Raw genomic sequence first — 23,342 nt, 5'->3', positions numbered from 1 at the left:
CATACAACCCAGAAATCCCACTCCTCAGAATATACCCTAGAGAAATAAGAGCCTTCACACAAACAGATATATGCACACCCATGTTTATTGCAGCTCCGTTTACAATAGCAAAAAGCTGGAAGCAACCAAGGTGTCCATCAACAGATGAATGGGTAAATAAATCGTGGTATATTCACACAATGGAATACTAGGCATTGATAAAGAACAGTGACGAATCTGTGAAACATTTCATAACATGGAGGAACCTGGAAGGCATTATGCTGAGCGAAACTAGTCAGAGGCAAAAGGACAAATATTGTATAAGACCACTTATTATAAGATCTTGAGAAATAGTATCAACTGAGAAGAACACATACTTTTGTGGTTACGAGGGGGGGAAGGAGAGAGGGTGGGAGAGGGTTTTTTACTGATTAATTAGTAGATAAGAACTGCTTTAGGTGAAGGGAAGGACAACACTCAATACATGGAAGGTCAGCTCAATTGGACTGGACCAAAAGCAAAGAAGTTTCCGGGATAAAATGAATGCTTCAAAGGTCAGCGGAGCAAGGGCGGGGGTTCGGGGACCATGGTTTAAGGGGACTTCTAAGTCAATTGGCAAAATAATTCTAGTATGAAAACATTCTGCATCCCACTTTGAAATGTGGCGTCTGGGGTCAAAAATGCTAACAAGCGGCCATCTAAGATGCATCAATTGGTCTCAACCCACCTGGAGCAAAGGAGAATGAAGAACACCAAGGTCACACTACAACTAAGAGCCCAAGAGACAGAAAGAGCCACATGAACCGGAGACCTACATCATCCTGAGACCAGAAGAACTAGTTGGTGCCCGGCCACAATCAATGACTGCCCTGAGGGAACAGGAGATCAGTGGGATGCAGACCCCAAATTCTCATAAAAAGACCATACTTAATGGTCTGACTGAGACTAGAGGAATCCCGGTGGTCATGGTCCCCAAACCTTCTGTTGGCACAGGACAGGAACCATCCCCAAAGACAACTCATCAGACATGAAAGGGACTGGTCAGTGGGTAGGAGAGAGATGCTGATGAAGAGTGAGCTATTTGTATCAGGTGGACACTTGAGACTGTGTTGGCATCTCCTGTCTGGAGGGGGGATGGGAGGACAGAGAGAGTTGGAAGCTGGCAAAATTGTCACAAAAGGAGAGACTGGAAGGGCTGACTCATTAGGGGGAGAGCAAGTGGGAGTACGGAGTAAGATGTATATAAACTTATATGTGACAGTCTGACTTGATTTGTAAAAGTTCACTTGAAGCTCAATAAAAGTTAATAAAAAAAAAAAAGTCCCCCCCCCCCACCCCATGAGCACTGCTTCTTTTTCACTTTCTTCCTTTTTATACTGGATAATTTCTTCTAGGGGAATGTGAATTCCCGCAAACCTTGGAGGTTATTTAAAAGAAGTACACATTAAAATCTTTAAATTTACATATTAATCTATATTTTTATATTGACATAAGACAGGCTGGCATAGTAAGAGTGGTCTTATATATTTGAATCTCAACTCTGCCACTTTACTAGTTGTCTGACCTTAAAACCCATTGACCCGTTGCCATCGAGTCGATTCCAACTCATAGCGACCCTATAGGACAGAGTAGAACTGCCCTATAGAGTTTCCAACGATCGCCTGGCAATTTATTTAATCATAGTGCATTCCAACTTACTTCTTTTTAAAAAATAGATTAATATCCCTACCTCAAATAATTGTTGTGAGGATTCAGTCACATAGTTATTATATAGCACAGTGTTTGGTGCAGGCTAGAAACTTAATTGTATGATTTATTGTAAGTCATATACTTTCTAAGCTTCTATTTTTTTCTCTGTATTTCCATAAATTGCTTATGTAACAATTTATCCTTACTTAATTCATTCTCATGGTTAGAGCCTAGTTGCTTACATGTGCGTTTCCTACGCCAGGCTGTAAATGCTTGGAGAAGAGGCAATGTTTTACTCACTTACACACCCACACAGCATCCAGTGCAACGCTCTCATTTTAGGTGCTCACAGATGTGAAGGAAAAAAGGGAGGAAGAAAGGAAAGAAGGTGATGTTAATTACAATCATGCATGTTAATATGTTTGTACTCTAGCAATAAAATTTTATTTCATTATGTCTAAGCTTAAGGAGTCCTTGTGGAGCAGTGGTTAAGCGCTCAGCTGCTAACCCAAAGGTCAGTGGTACAAACCCAACTGCTGCTCCGAGGAGAAAGATGTGGCAGTCTGCTTCTGTAAAGATCTACGGCCTTGGAAGCCCTCCCTATGGGGCAGTCCTACTCTGTCCTACAGGGTTACTCTGAGTCAGAATTCGGCTTGACGGCAATGGGTTACTTCTAAGCTTAATAAAATCTTAGTACTTTAAAAGATGTACTAAATTAACTGACACATACAGAGTTGACTCAATCAGTGAGGAGTCAAAAATAAAGTATAAATCAATCTGTCCACAACATGTATTGAATTCCCACTATGCGTTAAATGATTTCAGGGTTCTGGCTCTTAATTCTATAGCCTAACCACAGTTTAATAGTGAGGAAATGCTGACATACTGAAACAGCTAAAGTCTCATGTATTCTCACTGTCAAAAAATACAGACTTAGGGTTCCCATAACAGCAACAGAAGCTCAGCCTTGCTCTAAAATACTATTCTGTTCCACCACATGTGGTCTGGACTCCAGGGCTTTATTTATGTGCAGTGGGGTGGAATTACATTTGCCAAGAGAAAACTTTGAAGTTTTTTACCTGTACTTTTATAAAACAAGTACATTTTTCCTGAATGCTTAACTGGTAAACTTATAATAATTTTAATGTTATCAAATTAACAGTCTTGAGTCTTTAATGAGAAGATATTAATAATAAATGGCACCTAATAAAGCTCTAAATTAAATATAATTAAATGCAAAAATATAGGGAGGAGCCAGTCAATGTTCAGGCAGAGGCAGAATTTATGAAAAAAGTGGAACTGAAATGTGTGGGCAAATGTAAATAAATGCAATAAGCAAGGGAGAGCATTTCAGTGTGGGAACCACAAAACAAAAGAAAGAAGCCAGGACTAGGTCCAGGTGAGTGGGCAGTAAAAGGTCTACATTAGAGAGGAATTAAAAGAAAACTGTGGATAGATAAAATGGGGTCAGGTTATGCATGGCCTTGAATGCCATGACCAGTAACTTGGATTTAGCTCCGAAGGGTTCCTGAACAGGTAAGAGATGATATGAAAGCAAAATGTGGGGAAGGTTAGGTGGTAGCACTAAAGTAACCAAGAAGTAGAAAGCAGAGAAACCAGTATGGAAGCTACTGCCATGTTTTTACCCATCAAATTACTGTTATTTAACATAATCTTAAACATTTGTAATGCAAGGTAAATGACCTTCTTACTTGCTCTACAAAACAACCTATGAAATAGGTAAAATGAATATTGTTTGTTCAACAGATATTTACAGAGTTATTACCTGCCAGGCCCCATCCCATGCATGGGTGGGGGGAAGGCTTCCAATGATGGATGAGCCCCAAACCCTACTCTCAAGAATCTTGTAGTCTGGTGAGCAAGACCGACAAGTAAATCCACATTTTACTGATGAAAAATCTGAAATTCTAAACTTACATAAATTAAATAATTTATGCAAGCACAGACAGTACAGAGTGGTTAGGCCAAAACTTAAAATGCCAATAATACATCTCCAAGTCTAATACTTACAAAGGTTATTCCAAGCAAGGCTGTTTGTCCCAGTTACCTAGCGCTGCTATTAACAGAGATACTACTAGCTGGTGGCTTTAACAAATAGAAATTTATTTTCTCACAGTTCAGGAGGCTAGAATTCCAAATTCAAGGTACCAGCTCCAGGGGAAGGCTTTCTTTCTCCGTCAGCTCTGGAGGAAGGTCCTTGACTCTCTGAGCTTCTGCTCCTGGGTTGCTCCTTCATGTAGCTTAGCATCTCTCTTCCTTCAACTCTGCTTGCTTCTCTTTCCTTTTATCTCTTGTAAGAGATTAACTCAAGTCACACCCTACACTAATCCTACTTCATTAACATAAATTTATTCTCAAATGGGATTATAACCACAGGCATAGAGATTAGGATTTACAACACATATTTTGGGGGGACATAATTCAATCTGTAACACTGTTACTTCCTTTTCTGGCTCACTGGACCAAAGAATGAAGCAAAACAAAACAATAAAAACAGGATGATCTAGTCTAGCCAAATTTCTACAAAAAGAGCCTGACCTTGGTGAAAAGAAAAAATTAAATGAAGAGGTTGTGGTTCTGATGCAAACAGCGAAGGCTACTATGCCAGTGTATCACCTATAGGTTGAACAGATGAAAAATGCATTATTTCAAACATTAAATGTCTTATTATCAACAAACATTTTCACTAAAATGATTTCAGATGCTTTAGATGAATTGCTCACATTGCGTCACTTTTCTCAAGGAAATCCAAGAGAAACCCTTGTGGGCTAAAAAGCTGAAAATAGCTCCAAACAATTCCGTTTCATAGTGATTAAAACTACGTTTCGCTTTTCCTTCTGCCCCTTGCCCCACTGCCATCGAAGTTGATTTTGACTCCTAGCAACCCTACAGGACAGAGTAGAACTGCCCCATAGGGTTTCCAAGGCTGTAATCTTTACAGAAGGAGCCCTGGTGGTGCAATGGTTAAGTGCTTGCTTGGCTGCTAACTGAAAGGTCAGAAGTTAGAAACCATAGTGGCTCCACAGAAGAAAAGACCTGGCAATTTGCTCCCACAAAGATTTATAGCCCAGGAAACCCTATGGGGCAGTTTTACTCTGTCTTATAGGATCACTATGATTCGGAATTGACTGGACACACCCAACAACAGACTTTATGGAAGCAGATTGCTCCATCTTTCTCCCTGGAGTGGCAGGTGGGTTCGAACTGCTGACCTTTTGATTAGTGGCTGAGCGCTTAACCACTGTGCTATCAGAGTTACTTTTCTATCCCTTAATGCCCCCCAAAGGAGGCCTGGAGATCCTTATTTTATATAGTAGAGAACTGTCTCAAGCTACCACAGTGTACGAGCCTGAGAGATTTCATTCTACCAAATCTGGACAGCCCATTACAATTTTTCAGTGTGAATTGCTATTACTTCACAGTACGCTGTCAACTGCCCCTCAGACTCAGGTGCAGCAATTACCAGATGTTTTTGCTTCCTCCCCCCGCTCCAAAAGGGTCCTGATCAGGGTTGAACAGAGGAAAGAAAATGGTGGCGGGATCCTGGTCTAATCTCAGAAAAGTGATGAGTTGCCATTAAGTTTGTACAGAGACAGCAATGAGACTTCTGGTTTCAGAAGTACATTCTTCAATAGCCTCAATTTTACCATGGTTTATTTTTCTTAGGAAGCTTCCCTGGCTGGCAATACTGTGCATATTGTCACACATCGTCGCTGTGAAAAACAGGTGCTGTTACATGGCTCCACTCACAGAGGAGACCTGAAAGCTCACGCCTGATGACTGCTGGGCCCTGCCCCATGCACCTCTTCTCTCAGATGATTTTAATCTGTAATTCTTTCATCATAGTAAACCGTAACTGTGGGTATAACTGTTTTTCTGAGTTCTGTGAGTCCTTCTAGTGAATTATGGAACCTGTGGGTAGTCTTGGGAACACCTGAGCTTGTAGCTGGTATCAGAAATGTGGATGGTCCTGGGGACTGCCAAACTTTGCCATATGTAGCAAAGCAAACAAACCAGGCAGATATACGAAACTGAAGTAAACCTTAAGGTATAACTTCCGAGTCATGTTATGTCAGCCTGAACAATTTGTAGAGAACTAATGCGAAATATTCATAGACTAAAACTAGAATGGAGTCTCATCTTCCTGTGATGCCTGTGGTCATACCAAGACTCTGAAAAATAAGTAAACGTGACTTCCAAAGGCTTCATCTAGCTCATAGAAGCTCAGGGGTGGAGTGAGAGGTATCATCCAAGATAATTCTCTTTAATTTTGCATGTGATAAAACCTGTGTTATACCAAAAAAGACCAGACTTACTGGCCGGACAGAGACTGGAGAAACCCCAAGAATACATCCCCCAGACACTCTTTTAGCTCAATAATGAAGTCACTCCTGAGGTTCACCCTTCAGCCAAAGATTAGACAGGCCCATAAAACAAAACGAGACTAAAGGGGCACATCAGCCCAGAGGCAAGGACTAAAAGGCAGGAGAGGATGGGAAAGCTGGTAAAAGGGAACCCAAGGTCGAGAAGAGGAGAAATGACAAGTTGTGGGGTTGGTAACCAATGTCACAAAACAATATGTGTACTAATTGTTAATGAGAAGATGCTTTGTTCTATAAAGGTTCATCTAAAGTACAATAAAAATAAAAATATATATACATCATAAAAAATAAAATATAATAAAAGCAAAAAAAAAATCTGTGTTATAAATAAGAAGGAAGTAATAGTGAAAAAAGTTACTCTCAGCCAAGGACCATAACAGGGACTTCACAAACATTTGTCCAACAGCTAATAAAAAACAGCATTTCTGAATTATTATGTTTACATCTCTGCAAGCTGACATTCACGTGGTTCAGTTGCCTGATCTTAAAAAATCATGATGTACCATTATTTGATCATAACAGTGTCCTTTCCCCAAAGGAGTTAATGGGGAACCTTTATCTTTATTTTTTACACATACATACATACAATCAAAATTTTGGTATACAAATGGCAACCCACTTCTTTTCATATAAATATTTTTATGCCACATGTAACCTGAAATTAAAAAAAACACTGATCAAAATGTCAGAAAACAGAAAAGCAGCTTTCTCAAGAGTAATTCTAAAAGTTGCTAAACTACAAGGAGATAAATACGGCTCCCGTGAACACTGCGCTGTCACTGGCAAAACTGGCAAATTTTCCAAAATGCCATACACTTTTGATGTCTAGGGTAGGTGGGAATATAATACCACAAAGGAGGAAAAACTGTCACCTCAAAGTTAATCCTCCTGCTCTGCAGCATATTTTAGTTATTAGTGTTTCTGGGGAGCACACTTCAAATTTTAGTGAAATGTAAAATTCAGAAATTCCAGGACATATATTTTCATTAGAAACTCCAGGAAAATTACACTGTAGAATTCTTCCAATTATAATTTACAAACACACCAAGTTAGTAAAAATAAATATTTCTATTTGGACTGCTTTACAATGGTATCAAAACTTCTTAATACTTTTTCAATCATGAATCAACAGAATGAAAAATGATTTGAAAGACAGTTTTATTAACTAGCCTGGCTTAAAAGATTATACCCATTTTAGCAATCTACAGTCAGTTTTAATTTGTGCTTCAAGACTTCTCATATTACCACTTAAAATATTTCTTGGGTGGCTAAGCCATCATAAATGTTTAAAACAGGAAGAAATTTATTCCATTAATAAACGAAATGTTTGATAAAGGGCATGGCTATTCTATTTTGGAGACATTTATGTTTACATTCAGTTGAAAACCATTATACTTCATAATAATTGCTTCAGAGTTAAATAACACCATTTAAACTAGAAGCTAATTTCCTCTATTGCCATAAAAAAAATAGTCAGGCACAATTACTTCTCCTTAAGCTTCAACTCCACTTGCCTAGAAGTACTCCACGACTTTCCATGTTTCTTTAAAGATACTTCATCTTGCCCCTTGGTATTCCATAGATCATCTGCATCTCTGTCCTCAGAGATGGACGATTCTGCAGCTTTGAACAAAATCTGAATCTCTTAAGTGATTTTTAGTATGTTAGACATAAACGCTTTACTTTTGTAAAGAAGAAAAGTAACCACGATGACAGGCTGCACGTAGCCTCTTCTACCTGACAAAGTCTATGGACAAGTGATTGCTTATATTTAACTTGACCTTTAAGGAACACTGTAATTTCCTTCCAAACTAAAATTAGTTTTACTTTCTTGATTGCACTGTGAGGGGGTAGTGGGATTTTCAGCCTCAATTTTGAAACATCTCCTTTTAAATAATTCTCAAAAAATTATTTTCCATTTTTTAAATTTAAAATATGCCATGAGGCACGTATGGGGGAAAGTGATTTTGAGAAAGCAAATATTTTGGATGTAGTAGATATTGGGCAATTTATGGGATGGGCATATCTATTTAGGCTGCTACATTTTTTTACCATTTGCTACAAACCAGTTTGCAGAAGTTAGGAAGCCGGTTAGGAGGGAAGGAAGACTGAGCTGTGGAGAAGCAATCTATAGTTAATCTTTAGAGCATTCACGTTTCCTTGAGTTCCAGGTTGCCTTTCCAAGGGCACTGTCATTAAGAGACCACAGGCTGGCAGCAGTGAGGTCTCTTCCAGCCCAAATGAGCAATGACTAACCTCTCACCCATCAGGCTTGTTTTACAAAGAAAATAACTGTTGTCAGATATTTCTGCCCTTGCGCAATGCCGTACAACGTTTGAGTCTTACAAGTCTGTGGATGCCTACCTAAGCATTGCTGTCAGCACTGCATTATGGGAGGTAGTGAGGTGTAGTATGGGAACAGCCTAGGTTCAGATTCTGGCTCCTCTGCTTACTGTGATGTAGGTTCTGTCATTAGCCCACAGTGAGATACAGATAGTACTTACATCAAAGGATTTGTGGGAAACAATGCACGAGAAACAGTCAGCATGGAGCCTGGCTCTTAGCAAGCACTCAATAATGATACTCAATATTAGTTATTACATATATGTTTCTGATCAATGTTTCCCAAAGTGGGTCCCAAGCCTAGTTTGCTAGGCAGTTTTTACATCATGATCTAATATAAACACATACACTTACACAATAATATAAATAATGACCATGCTTACATAGTGCTTACTATGAACCGGGCAAGGGGATTAGTGGTTCAGTGGTCTATGTGGGAGACCTGGGTTCAATTCCCAGCCAAGGACACCTCATGAGTAGACAACACCCATCTGTCAGCAGAGGCTTGAGCGTCGCTATGCTGCTAAACAGGTTTCAACAGAGCTTTCAGACAAAGACAGACTAGGAATAAAGGCCTGAACAATCTACTTCTGATAATCAGCCAATGAAAACCCTATGGATCACAATGGTCCAACCCACAACTAATCAAGGGGATGGTGCAGAACTGGGCAGTTTTTCTTTCTTTTCTGCATGGGATTTCCATGAGTTAGGGGCTGACAAAATAGCAGCTAATAACAACAATATGGACTGTGTGACTAAGAATCAGGATATGAACCAAAAAATCCTGTTTCTGTAGCGATCTTAACCACCACTCTACACTGTCTTATGGCTTTGTATCTATTATGCATGGGGGAATCAAAAGTCTTATCAAACACTACTAACCTTCACTAAGAGGGATACAAAGCGATAATTCCCATTTTAAATATTCTATTTTCTTTAAAAAATGTTGATCTCCAGGTGGACACTTGAGACTATGCTGGCATCTCCTGCCTGGAGGGGAGATGAGAGGGTGGAAGGGGTTCGAAGCTGGTGAAAGGGACATGAAAAGAGAGAGTGGAGGGAGAGAGCGGGCTGTCTCATTAGGGGAAGAGTAATTGGGAGTGTGTAGCAAGGTGTATATGGGTTTTTGTGTGAGAGACTGACTTGATTTGTAAACTTTCACTTAAAGCACAATAAAAAATTATTAAAAAATGTTGATCTCAATCTGCTAAACTGATTTCATAACCTAGGACACCCAGTTTGAAAAAGACTATGTTAAGTGCTGGGTGAAAACAAAAAATTTTTTTTTGGAAAACACTGGTAATTAAAAATTTAAGTTTATCTCAACTTAGAAACTTTGCCATGCTATTGCGCACTGTAAATCTCAAAAAAAAAAAAAAAAAAGTTTATATGGAGCATTTCTCCGAGTATCCTCATTGCCTTGTGGGATGGACACTAACCTGGGAAATGCTGTTCTAGGATGTTAACACCTTAACGGCAGAGATAATTCTGGAGTTAATTTAACCTATACTTTTTTTATGCACAAACACATCCAGTAAATTCCTAAGTAACTGACTGAAGGAGAGTCTCTCCCAGAGGAGGGGAATCCCCAGGACCCTGAACTCCAGCCTGGGAGAGGTATCCTAGGTAGCTAGGCTGGGGGAAAGAGGGACCTCACTGAAGAACTATGAGAGGCAGTGTCTTATGAAACCATCTAATGAAAAAATGTGGCCCTCTCAAAGGTTGAAATAATAACTATAATCAGAGAAAATTAGTTAAAAGATTTAAGCAAGGCAGATGCTAAATCAAATCCCATTTTAACGTTTTTAGTTAAAAAAAAATTTTTTTTTCTAGTTGCTGTTGACTCAGTTCCAACTCATCATGACCCCATGTGTGTCAGGGTAGAACTGTGCTCCATAGGGTTTTCAGTGGCTGATTTTTTGGGAAGCAGATCACCAGGTCTTTCTTCCAAGGTGCCTCTGGGTGGATTTGAAGTGGATTTATTAATCCATAAGGCTAAGAGGGAGGACCTGGGTTTGAACCGCAAGGGGAAGAAACCAAGCAAGAAGGGTCTAATGAAGTAGAGGCTTCAGCCATTCTTTAGCCAGGGGACACCCAATTGTTGGACTTTTCACAGGGTCTCTGTGATTGCAGGGGAGGGAGCATCACCACCTCCTTCTTACCTTTCTGACTCTCCTTTCCCTGGAGAAATGCAGAAACCACCTCTAAGAATAAATGATTCTATAATGTGCAAAAGGGCAAACAATGTTCAAGAACATAGACACACGGAGCCAAGCATCTAAACAACTCCTGGGTAATGCTTATTTTTGTGGCCGGCAGACTACAGAAATTAAAAACAAACAAACTTTTTGCCGTCAAGTTGATTATTTTTAGAGTAGAGTTGAACTTCAGCATAAAACACCTTCTTCAGAGTAAATCCAAGTACTCTGCCACAACAACAGGATTACAGGAATCAGATCTTAACTTCTATCAAGGCCAATTCCCACTTTCTTCTAATTACCTTTTTGTAAAAAAATTTTTTGATGGCATGTATTTTCGGTATTGGAACGCATGCTTACCGATTCAGTGTGTTTAAATTTTTGGTTGGTTGTATGGATTTTGAGAAAGATAATTTGGCAATACAATCCACCAATGAGACTAGTCACACTGTGGCGCCACCAATCTGTGGCATGACATTATGCCCATGGGAACTAGAATTTATTGTGGGCGCCTTTCCAAAACAAACCCATCAGGGCTCTCTAACTATCACACAGGAAAGCCATAACTATGCTTACAAGCCTCATCTCACAGAAATAAAGGAAAAAAAGGCAAAAGTTTACAAAACTAACACATCCTGAAACCATCACCTGAGAGAGTGTTCAACCTACACAACAATGAGGCTCCAACTCTTGTCTGCTGAGCTTCATGCATTTCAAAAGGAACCCAGCTGACACTAAATGCATTGGAACCAGAACGCCGCCTTGCCAATGAGGTCCAGAGGCATAAAAAGTAGTTGGCAAACCACATACACGAATGGTAATGAAATTAATGTTTGGCTGCTAACCTGCTAACCAAAAGGCTGGAAGATGGAGTCTACCCTGAGGTGCCTCGGAAGAAAGGCCTAGTGATCCACTTCCAAAAAAACGTGCCATTGAAAACTCTGCGGAGTACAGTTCTACTCTGACACATATGGGGCCGCCATTAGTATCAACTAAATGGCAGCTGGTATCCAGTGGTAGTCACTAGCTACATGTGGCTATTTCAACTTATATTAGTTGAAATTAAATAAAATTTAAAATTCAGTTCCTCAGTTGCACTAGCCACATTTCAAGGGCTCAGCAGCCACACGTGGCTAGTGCCACCATATTGAACAGCTCAATTATATGGAACATTTCTATCACTGCAGACAGTTCTACTGGGCCATGCTAATCTAGAGAAAGGCCATTTACAGATGCTGAAAAGAAAGTCGTTCATTTCTCACTTGGTAAAAGTGTCCCAAAAGCCCTACTTAGCTGGGCTGGTTTGACTCAGTGCTTTGGGGTTTAATTTGAAGGCTACTGCCAAAGATTCCATTACCATCTCAAAATATTCAAGCTGGCCTGTCTACCATCATCAAAAGTTATCTCTCAAACATGCAAGAAATGAGATCTGGTCATAATGATAACTTGTTATTAGGGCAATTTATGAAAAACATAAATATGCATAGCACCATCAGCTCCAGGAACAAAAGTTTATAAGTTATAATTAACATAAATAGGGATGCATTTCTGTTGTTACCATCAGGATAAGAAAAATATTTATTATACCACTGGTCCTAGCTTTTACATGAACTTAGACCTGGGTTCAGTTAACACTTTTTGTATCGTGTCTTAGGAACTTCGGCATAGATCTCATTTGAGCCTCACAAGAACCTAATCACCATTGTAGTGCTGATTCTGAGTGTTGTAGATTCTTCTCAGGAAGGGGAAGACTGAGAGAGAACACATTATCTCGTCAGTGTCTGTCTTCCTTAACTGGTTACTGAACAGGCGCCAAGAAGCCAGACTACAGTGAAACCAAACGGCTAAGACTGCAGGGGCCAGCTAGCGTTTCCTCTTTCACAACTCCAGGCTGCCCGGCTAATCCAGCCACAGTATTAAAGAGGTGTGCCAGAGTCACAGTGGAAACAAAGCAGGTGTACGCACAAGAGTATAAATCAATTTTTGTGGCTGAAAAACACAAAGTGCCTTCCCTCTTGACAATCATAAAGCAGGCAGAGTGAGTACTTAAAAAAAAAAAAACTGCCAACAGATGAATGGGTAAATAAAATGTACATACATACAATGGAATACTACTCAGCCAGCAGGAGAAACGAAGTCTTGATTCATGCCACAGTATGTATGGAGCTTGAAGATGTTATACTGAGCAAAATAAGCCAATCACAAAAGGACAAGTATCTTATGACCTCACTTATATAAAAAGACAAAAGGTAAATGTATAGAGACCAAGTTTATTAGTGGTTACCAGTGGCAGGAGGTAAGGGGGGGGAAGGAGGCTTAACGGTGATGAAAAAATCGCATTGATTAAGGGTAGGGTTGCACTGCTGATCACTGTAATTGCTGTCTACAAGTTGTAACCTGTAAATTTGAACAGGCAAAAGTTGTGTGATAGATATATTTACAGCTAAGACCAAAAAAGAAAAAAAAGGGGTAGCTGCTGAAGCTGCTTGAGTACAACCAAATACCTCAGGGACTCGATACTTTGGCTTGGAAGTTTAGGGTCATGCTTTCATGGGACATTCCAGTTACCTGGCTTAATATCATAGTTAGTGCTTCTGTTCTACCTCCTAGTTCCTTGAGTAGTGCCTGAGATCTTAAAAGCTTGCAAACAGCCATCCAAGGTACAACAATTGGCCTCTATTCACCTGGAACAACAGAGGAAGCAGAAAAAGTCAAGAACAGAATCTGTGCCTAACTGCCTCCATGAACAACTGCCTCCTTTGCCATGAAACCCTAAGAACTGGATGGTGCCCGGCTACTATTACTGAACATTTTGATCAAAGATTCCACCTAAGAATCCTGATCAAAATGGGAGAAATGGGGAACAGAATTTCACATTCTCATGAACTCTAGACTTTCTGGAACCATGGAAAATGAAAGAACCCCTGAAACTATTGCCCTGCGATAATCTTTGAACCCTGAACCAAAAATATCCCATGAAGTCTTCTTAAAACTAAGCAGTAGTTTCTAACTACTAAAAAAGGTCTGCCTTGAGCATTATGCTTTTTTAAGAACTATCTATATGGGATCAAACTGACAACAACAACTCAAAAGACTGGATGGGAACCTTAGTGGGCAGTGAGTTTATGTTAATGAGGGAGGAACAACTCAGAAAATAAGGAAAAGAATGGTAGCAAAACTTAAAGAATGTAATCAATGTCACAAAATAGTACATGTAGAAATTGCTGAATTGGTGTATGTTATGGATTAAATTGTGTCCCCCAAAAGTGTGTGTCAACTTGGTTAGGCCATGATTCCCAGTATTGTGAAGTTGTCCACCATTTTATGATCTGCCGAGATTATCCTATGTGTTGTAAATCCTAATCTCTATGATGTTGATGAGGCAGGATTAGAGGCAGTTATGTTAATGAAGCAGGACTCAATCTACAGGATTAGGTTATATCTTGAGTTAATCTCTTTTGAGACTTAAAACAGAGAACTGAACACAGAGGAGGGACCTCCTACCACCAAGAAAGAAGAGCAGGAGCAGAGCATATCCTTTGGACCAGGGTCCCTGCCCTGAAAAACTACTAGATCCAGGCAAAGACTGATGACAAAGATCTTCCCCCAGCGCTGACAGACAGACAAAGACTTCCACAGGAGCTGGAGCCCTGAATGCAGACTTCTAGCCTCCTAAACTGTGAGAGAATAAATTTCTGTTTGTTACAGGTATCCACTTGTGGTATTTCTGTTATGGCAGCACTAGATAACTTAGACAGTGTATGTTTTGCTGTGTATATTCTCAACAACGACAACAAAAGAAAGAAAATTTAAAGAAAAAAATACAAGATCTCTGCAAGCATGATTGTGGTAGTTATATAACAAAGTCCAAGTATAATGCATTATTATGTTCATGCAAACTAATTATTCCACAGAGCAAAATATCTCCCCTCAAAAGCAACTTGTGGAAGGCAGTAGATGAGGAAAAAAAAGTGAATTAAGCAATTTCCATAAAGGCCTTTTAACGTGGATTTAAGTAATCCAAACAGATTGTCTTCAGCAAATGGCAGGATTATGATAATAAACATGCATTTTTCAAATACTTTAACATGTTTGCTTAATGTCATAACATCTATCAACTAGTCAGTTTTGTCAGCAAAACTTCTTTACCCTTTTATTTACCTTGTCCGGTTTTTGAGCTTCCAACTTGGGGAGCGTGTAAAACATTTATTAAATAATTTATAAAGAAAGTACATGCCATTAAAATTCCTGTGAAGACTGAGCTCAAATTCCTAGCTCATTAAGAGATGACAGGTATAGTTTATCTTGGAAACATTATGTCTCTAGGACACATAAAAGAAAAAGTTTAGGATTTAATGCATGAAAACTGAGACTGCATTGTTTTTTGATCTGCAAATATTACATATATGAACCTAATCATTTAACTGCTACATCCATCGAGTATATACATCTGCATTTGCCTATCCTTTTGAAGAACTACAGCCAGAATGGAGATACAGCCCTGCATTATTAAAATCTGCCTTTGATTCAAGCAGAGAAATAAAGAAGCAGAAACTAATATTACCCTTTAGGTTTTGTTATTGTAATGATCTAAAAATTGTTTTTAAAAATATATAAATTATTAGTATACTTGGTTCCCTAATAGACCACGCAGGTAGGACGTCAGAATGGGTCCCCTCAGAGTCTGAGAGGGGCTTCCATTCCAACCGGGCTATGTTCTCACGTTTGTAGTCACAATCCTGGCTCAGCCACACACACACACACACACACACACACACACACACACACACACACACACACACACTTTTATTTACCTTGTCCGGTTTTTGAGCTTCCAACTTGGGGAGCGTGTAAAACATTTATTAAATAATTTATAAAGAAAGTACATGCCATTAAAATTCCTGTGAAGACTGAGCTCAAATTCCTAGCTCATTAAGAGATGACAGGTATAGTTTATCTTGGAAACATTATGTCTCTAGGACACATAAAAGAAAAAGTTTAGGATTTAATGCATGAAAACTGAGACTGCATTGTTTTTTGATCTGCAAATATTACATATATGAACCTAATCATTTAACTGCTACATCCATCGAGTATATACATCTGCATTTGCCTATCCTTTTGAAGAACTACAGCCAGAATGGAGATACAGCCCTGCATTATTAAAATCTGCCTTTGATTCAAGCAGAGAAATAAAGAAGCAGAAACTAATATTACCCTTTAGGTTTTGTTATTGTAATGATCTAAAAATTGTTTTTAAAAATATATAAATTATTAGTATACTTGGTTCCCTAATAGACCACGCAGGTAGGACGTCAGAATGGGTCCCCTCAGAGTCTGAGAGGGGCTTCCATTCCAACCGGGCTATGTTCTCACGTTTGTAGTCACAATCCTGGCTCAGCCACACACACACACACACACACACACACACACACACACACACACACACACACACACACACACACACACACACACACACACACACACACACACACACCACTGAAGTACTGGGATATAATAAAGTACTGTGAGGGTAGCAGGGGTGGAGGAAAAAAAGCGATGAGTAGAGAGAAGGGAAAAATTAATTTAAAATGGGAAAACTCTCTCATTCCCTACTAGATTCGTTTAAGGAGGGGAAAACTACCAAACAAGGGCTCTCTCCATGACCCAAGGCTAATCACTTTTTTATTGCACCAGATGATCAAACAGCCTCCGTCACCCATCCTCCTCCGGCTTCCCGAGGAATCGAAATCACATTTCTTCCCAAGTGTGCACCCAGCAAAGGAAAGCAAGACGGTGCATTTCGAGTGGAGGGTGGTGTACAGGGCAAAGCAAGTTAGTGCCTCCTGCCGGGATCCCTGCCTCCCGAGCCAGCCTGACTTGGCTAACGGTAAAGTGAACGGTGAATGGCAGAGAGGCCGAGGGGCCAAACTTGGGGGTCGCTTCCGACCAGACTTCACCAGATAACAAAAGGCCTGGGTATCCGGACCTGGCGGCGGTGGGAATACCTGTCAAAGGATGTGGCCGCGGCCGTAGCCGGCGGACAGTGCAGAGGCTCGGCGGACGGCACTGCGGCGGCGGCAGGGACCGAGGCGCGGGGAGAGCCGGCACCGCTCCGGGACGCCGCGGGGCACCGCGCCTCGCCCGGGTGTGCGCCCGCGGGGGGCTCGGGTGGGGCGCCCCGCGCCGGGAGGTTCTGAGGCGGGGGTTGGAGCCACGCGGGGCCCCGTGACCGGGCGGACCCCGCCGCCCGAGCCCCGCTGCAGCGCCCGCCGCCCCTGGTCTCCGCCTCCGGGCTGGGCAAGCGGAGCCGGGGCCGGACGCCCCACTGGCTGCCCCGCGGGCCCGCGGACCGGCCCGGCCCGGTGACAGGAGGGAGCGCCCCTGGCGCCGCGCCTACCTGCTCCGGTGCGGTGGGGCCGTGACCTGAGAAGCAGCGGCGGCGGCGGCTGTCGCGGCGGGGAGGGCGCTTCCTTCAGGAAGGGGTGGGATCTGCCCGCCCGCCCGGGCCCCTCCTGCTGCGCCGCGGCCCGCCCCCGACTTATTCTGGGGGCCCGGTTGCAAGGCCTCCCAGGGGGAGCCCAGCCCCCCGGGTCTCGGGCTTCTATCACTATCCACCCGGGTCCCTAATAATTACCCGGGGCTGAAGTCGGGTGAGGACGGTCGAAGCGCTTGCTTCCAGAGGTTGTGGACGCGTTTGCCTGGCGCTCCTCACCCAACAAAAGGAAGGACATAATATGGGATCCTCCGCCTGGTGGTTATTTATTCCTGACCCGTTGTAACGGTCTGGCTGGCTCCCTTCTGTCCACACCTAAAGTTTTTGCACATAGCAGCTAAAATTCATTTTGCATGCCCACTGGCTGAATGTAGCTCTCTGCCACTCAGCGCTCTCCCGGGGTTTTCTTTCATAGTATTGAACAAACACACAGCCAACTTCTGACCCTGGCGATGAAGAGCAGACTCCAAGGCCGCCCTCCCAGCGCCAGCTTGCGCTCTACCTCCCAGTGTCTCATCTGAGCCAGTTATAAAACTGTATTCATTAACATTTTAATAACTTGCCTCTACCTCAAACCCCAAATTACCGATGGCACCATGTCGACGACCTCTAGCAGCAGCTGTGGATAAATGCCGTTTTTATCACACGCTCATCATTAACTTTTGTTCCAAACATAACCTTACTGGGTTTCCTCAGTGGGTCCTCTTTTACACAACCTGTCTTAATCAGGCTGACCGCCATTCTTTTTTTTTTAGCTTTCATACTACACTTGTCTCCTTCTTTAAACTGTTGCCTCTCAAAGCACAAGTTTCTAACAACCTTCTCCAATTTAATCTACTTAAACTCTCCAACTCAACATTAGCTTCCAGACCCCCCACACACACACACAACTCACAACTCCTGTGATTATTGCTTTCACCTATGTACGTGTATATTGATTTCTTGCTCAGGTCTTCTCCAGGCTACTAGACTGTATGCTTCTCGAGGCCAGGAATTTGACTCACTCTTGTTTTCGCTATCCTAATGAATAGGACGGTTGTCTATCCAGTTAAAATAGCAGATTCTAGTCTAGAATCTCTTGAAATTATATGCCGAATTTTGTGGAGGTTAGCCTACGTGTATTTTTCTGAAGAGAGTAACTATAGCTTTTATCAGATTCTCAAAGTGGTCCATGACTCCTCTAAAGTTAAGAGTTGCCCATCTATGGACCCCAGCACTGGTGTAACTCCCATTCACTCTCTTCTCTGCTATTCATTGCTGTCCGAGATGACTGAAAAAGACCTCTAGCTATCCTTCCAATCCATTTTTTTTCCCAAATTTCTAGATGCATCTGAAGAATTAATGATCTCTCTCAACCCTGTCTGGACATCATAACCACCAGTGGGAGCTTAAAAAAATAAAATGCCTGATCCCACCTCAGATGCCCTGAATCAGAACTTCTGGTGCAGAAGGCAGGAGGGTGAGAGGAGGAACCAGGACAGGGTATTTTCACAAATGCACATGATTCTGACATGCCGGTGACTGAGTCACAGCCGTTCTTGGAAATCGGGTGCCCAAAATGTTCTTTAGTAAATGTTTTCTATGGACAGGTTGCACTATGTTTAATTTATTGAAATATTTTCATTTTTACTTACAGCCAGGCCCTTTTTTGCTTAAGACACCATCTGAGTTCTGTGAAGGTAGCAGGCTCAGTGCCACTTGTCAGCAGCACTAAATCACTGCCACCTTCATCTCCAAAATGTCCATCCAAATAAGCCTAAAGGGTGAAATAAATTACATTCCTGACAGTGATATTGACAGCTGAAATGTTACATTAAAATGCTGGCCACGAAGGAGAGTTGGTTGCTATAAACAGATTCCCTTAATGCCATGAGTGTTCTAGTGAAACTGTAAGATAAGCGAACACAAACAAAACATAAGCTTACCTGTGCTTTTTATCTTTCTCCTATTCCTTGGTATCGCATCCATTAAACTTTGTTCACCATGTGCTCAATATGACCTTGTTGTTGTTAAACCAGAAAACCAAACCTGTTGCGATCAAGTCGATTCTGACTCATAGCAACCCTATAAGACAGAGCAGAACTGCCCCACAGAGTTTCCAAGGAGCACCTAGTAGATTCAAACTGCTGACCTTTTGGTTAGCAGCTGTAGCTCTTAACCACTACACCACCAGAGTTTCCTTGTTGTTGTTAGGTGCTGTCAAATTGGCTCTGACTCATAGTGACCCTATGTTCAACAGAAGAAAACACTGCCTGGCCCTGCACCATCCTCACAGTTGTTGCTACGTTTGAACCCATTGTTGCAGCCATTATGTCAGTCCATCTCCTTGAGGGTCTTCCCTTCTTTCCGCTTACCCTCTACCAGTATGACTATCTTAGTTATCTAGTGCTGCTATAACAGAAATATCACAAATGGATGGCTTTAACAAACAGCAGTTTATTTTGGGAATCATGGCCTAGCCAAGCTGACGCACATTTTGGGGGGATATAATTCAATCCATAACAATGACCTTAGATATTTTAAATCATATGTGAGCATAAGATCAAAATACGATCCCAGAGCTGGTTGTTTTTTTAAAAAACATTTGAAGATTCATCCTGTATCCATAAATGATCTGTTGACAGTGTTCCACAGTGCTTCAGACTATGAGGAAAGGGCCAAGCACAGTGTTAAGAGACTCTGGGCACCATTACCAACCCCCAACTTGTAAGTAGAGTAGCATGAGCCACCTCCCCTTTCAGCTGGTTTTTCCAGATTTTTTTTAGGTAATTGGCCAACTTCCTGCCCAAGGTAAGAAAAATGAGGCTGGGGTAGCTGACCACGGAACCAGTTAAGACCAAATCTGGCCCACCTGACAGGCACAGAACCATCAACCCCATCCTCTGGGTGACCTCAAAATTTTTCTCCTGCTGGATGGAACCAAAGTTTAGCTGCCCAAGATTGGGAAGGCTTTCAGAAGTGAAGGGTCCAAGCCTAAGATCCAGTTTGAGAGAACCCCCTTTTGGACCGAGTAAGCACAAATGATGGAATTGCCCTGGAAACGTCTTTTTGGGCCAGACTGATCAATGCCCTTGCTCCTTCCTGCCAGGATCCATCTTCAGTTCTTACCCCTAATAAAAACTGTTTCAGCCATTGTCCAGGGAGCCATCATGGTGACACAAGTCCCGGTGTGCTCCTTTTCTTGGCCAACCAAATAAAACTTCTTTCACTTTCCCCAGTTCATGCCTTTATGGCCGCGCCAAGCAAGACCTGAGACCCCCGGTTACATGAGCGTGGAAAAAATAAGGGTTAAGGCCTGGAGAAAGATGCCAATCACAAACTTTTTGGGGGTAGGATGGGAATCCATACTTGGACTTCATACTTCTACAAGACCACAGTGAGGCATCGTGATCTCCACGCTGTGTTGCTGTGCCACATCTGCTGACCTAACTCTAGTGAACAGCACCAGAAGCCAAATATCTGAGCAGGGGTGATAGTTTTTCTGATGTAAAGGAATTGCTTATCTAACTGAAACCACCACAGAACACTTAGAATTAGAAGGCAATTCTGTATTCCTGCTCATTTCCTTTCTCCTGGGCAGCCAATTTGTCGTTGGTGGTGCTAAAGATTCAAATCACTTTCATTATTCAGTTGGAAGAGCAGACTTGAGAAGCACAACTCATAAATAACTTTCCCAGGCATTCCAAAAGTGCTGCTGCTCAAATTGCAATAAATCCTACTATAATAAAAATCTCTGTATAACGAAGTTATCGCCAACCCTTATCCAACAACTGGTAACTCAAGTAATCTTTGATAAACAATAAAGCCTTACAAAGTTCGTTGATATGGCACTGATCTTTACCAAAATCTACCTATTAGAAAAAACCTTGTAGGGGCAACTGGAAAGAGAACAAGAATACATTTGTTAATAGGATGTTAAATGGAAGCTATTATTTTATTTCCATCTTGACAGAGCCCCCCAGATACTAGTTGTTAGTTACCCTCACATTCCTAACAAGGTGCAGGACCACCATGCAGGACTTGCAAAGGAGATGGTAAAAGAACATGTTGTGACCCTTTGCTTCTCCCTTGCCTCAAAGGCATAAAAGGGTTCAAGTTGAGGAGGATAAGGTTGCTGTGGACTAGACAAGGGTTTCTGTAGGAGTTGTATGTGTTCTAAGAGACCCCTCCTCTGCACCCAGAGATGGGAGGACGTGGGGGTCTTTTCTCTCACCTTAAGTTTGGTGAGAGGGGCTTCAGGTAGACCTCTCAGAGAGCATGGTATGTGTCCCCTGAGGTTTGGGGACCATCGTGGACTGTTATCTGACTCATGCCCGAGAAGTCTAAAGGGCCAGAGTTGACAAAAGTGGCCTGAACACTAGTGGCTGTGGTTGAGGAAGTAATTTACTCCCACAGAAGACAAGTATGAGGTGCATGTTTCCTGTGGATCAGGAGACAGTGAGAGATAGTGTGGGATTAACTTTGATCCTACTCAAGAGGGCTGCTTAGAAAGGCAAAAAGACCTCTGCCGAGAGAGGCCAGAGGTTCGCCTCCAGGTATCCAGGAACTGGAAGCAAATTTAACTCCCTTGTGCCAAGAGAATGAGCAGTGAGAAGTCCTCCAGCAAGGTGGTTGTGGTGAGGAAGTTCTAGAAAACCCGTAAAAGTACCCATGAGAGAAAGTATCAGCTGGAAACAAATACCCTGGGCAAAGGAAGCTATGTCAACTAGAGCCATGTAAGCCTTTTTGTCTCCTTTCTGTTTTCTCTTTCCCTAAGTCAACGCTGAGGGCAGCCTAGTGAGTGTAGAAGGAGGGGAGAGGTGTTAGGCTGGAAGAAATACAGAGGAAGCCTACCTGTTTGTCCCACTGGAGTTTGAAGTTCTTATACACTGTATCAGACATATTAATTACTGATATAAGACTGCATTGTTGGCTAAAATTAACTAGAGGCCTTTTTATTATTTGAGTGTGACCTAAAAAGTAATGGAGCCTACCCATTAATTCACCCAAGGGACAGAGAAATGACTAGCCCCACAAAGCAGGTTTGAACAGGCAGTGATGGAAGAGGACAAACCTGTTTTCTGATTACATCCATAAGTCCCACTAAGTCAATGTATCAACTATACATTCATGTATAATACATCCCATATCATACCTTAAAACATCTGAGGCAGTCTCATTCTGGTGTCTTACTAAATTACACACATAAGTGATGTGTGTTAATAAATCTGTTATGTAAATTATAATTCAAACTTCCCAACAAGAAAGTTAAAAGTAACAACACCGGAACAAAAGAATAAGGAATCTAAATGTTGGTCTAACCTCCCATTAGATAGCTAGGCTTTGGTTTCTTTGTTGTTGTGAGTCCTCGAGTCAATTACGACTCATGGCGACCCTATGTGTGCAGAGTTGGAACTGCTCCACAGGGTTTTCAAGGCTGTGACCTGTCGGAAGCAGATTGCCAGGTCTGTCTTTCGAGGGACCTCTGAGTGAGTTCAAACTGCCAACCTTTCGGCTAGTAGTCAAGTGCTTTACTTTTTTCACCACCCAAGGACTCCTCCTCATCTCTCAATTAGGTGATCACTAAGGTCTCTTACCTCTCTTTCAGTTAGAAAATTCTGTCTTGAAAAGGCTACAGCCACATACAGCATGCCATAGATCAAGGACCAGTTTTTCAGGCTGCTACAGCAAGCAAGCTGTAGCAGCATATCTTGAGCAAGAGTACTGCAGTGGTTTGTAGTGATGAAAGAAATATCTCCCAGATGTGGTACTGACAAGTACAGTGGTGCCTGCCCTTGCAGGCTGACATGTGCCTGAGGCTGATATGATTACCTTGGTGACGGTTTCCATATTCATGCACTTGGCAATTGTGATCTGGGTATCCCCAAGCACTCTCACGTATTCTCTTGAGCACTAGGTATTATCACTACTCTCGCTCTTCTCCAGTGGGAGAGCAGAGTTGCAAAGAGCTCTGTGACCAGTGCTCAGAAGGAGAACCTCAAATCAAAACCAGGTTTTGTGTTCTGAGATTCTCTGTAACCCTATTTTCCCCATCGGACAGAGATTGCTGTTTGCTGCAAGAGAAAAAGCTGAAAGAGTGAGAAAATTTTTGATTTCTATCAATCTCGTTTTTGCCACCATGCACTAGGTTTGTGAACTGTATCCATCATTTATTTGATTAAAAAAATGCCTTCTGAATCAGAGAGCTAAACAAGAGTCATTTTTACATTATCTTTATTGTTACAAATGTCTGTT

At 41.7% G+C, this 23,342-nt stretch overlaps 1 protein-coding gene across 4 annotated transcripts in view; it reads right to left on the bottom strand.

Moving 5' to 3' along the window:
- Positions 1–17,071, bottom strand: part of TMEM150C (transmembrane protein 150C) — a 109,409-nt gene extending 92,338 nt beyond the window's left edge. For 3 of the 4 annotated variants that reach the window (XM_023553317.2, XM_023553322.1, XM_023553321.1), the window contains exon 1: positions 17,013–17,071. The gene's annotated coding sequence lies outside the window, so the exon portion shown is untranslated. Of the gene's footprint in view, positions 1–16,620; positions 16,701–17,012 lie in introns of those variants that run through there. The other variant, XM_023553319.2, reaches the window with a different exon arrangement.
- Positions 17,072–23,342: the final 6,271 nt, after the last annotated feature.

Source organism: Loxodonta africana, chromosome 5 (assembly GCF_030014295.1).
Source record: "Loxodonta africana isolate mLoxAfr1 chromosome 5, mLoxAfr1.hap2, whole genome shotgun sequence".
Taxonomy (NCBI): Eukaryota; Metazoa; Chordata; class Mammalia; order Proboscidea; family Elephantidae; genus Loxodonta; species Loxodonta africana.
This window is presented reverse-complemented; position numbering and strand designations above follow the sequence as displayed.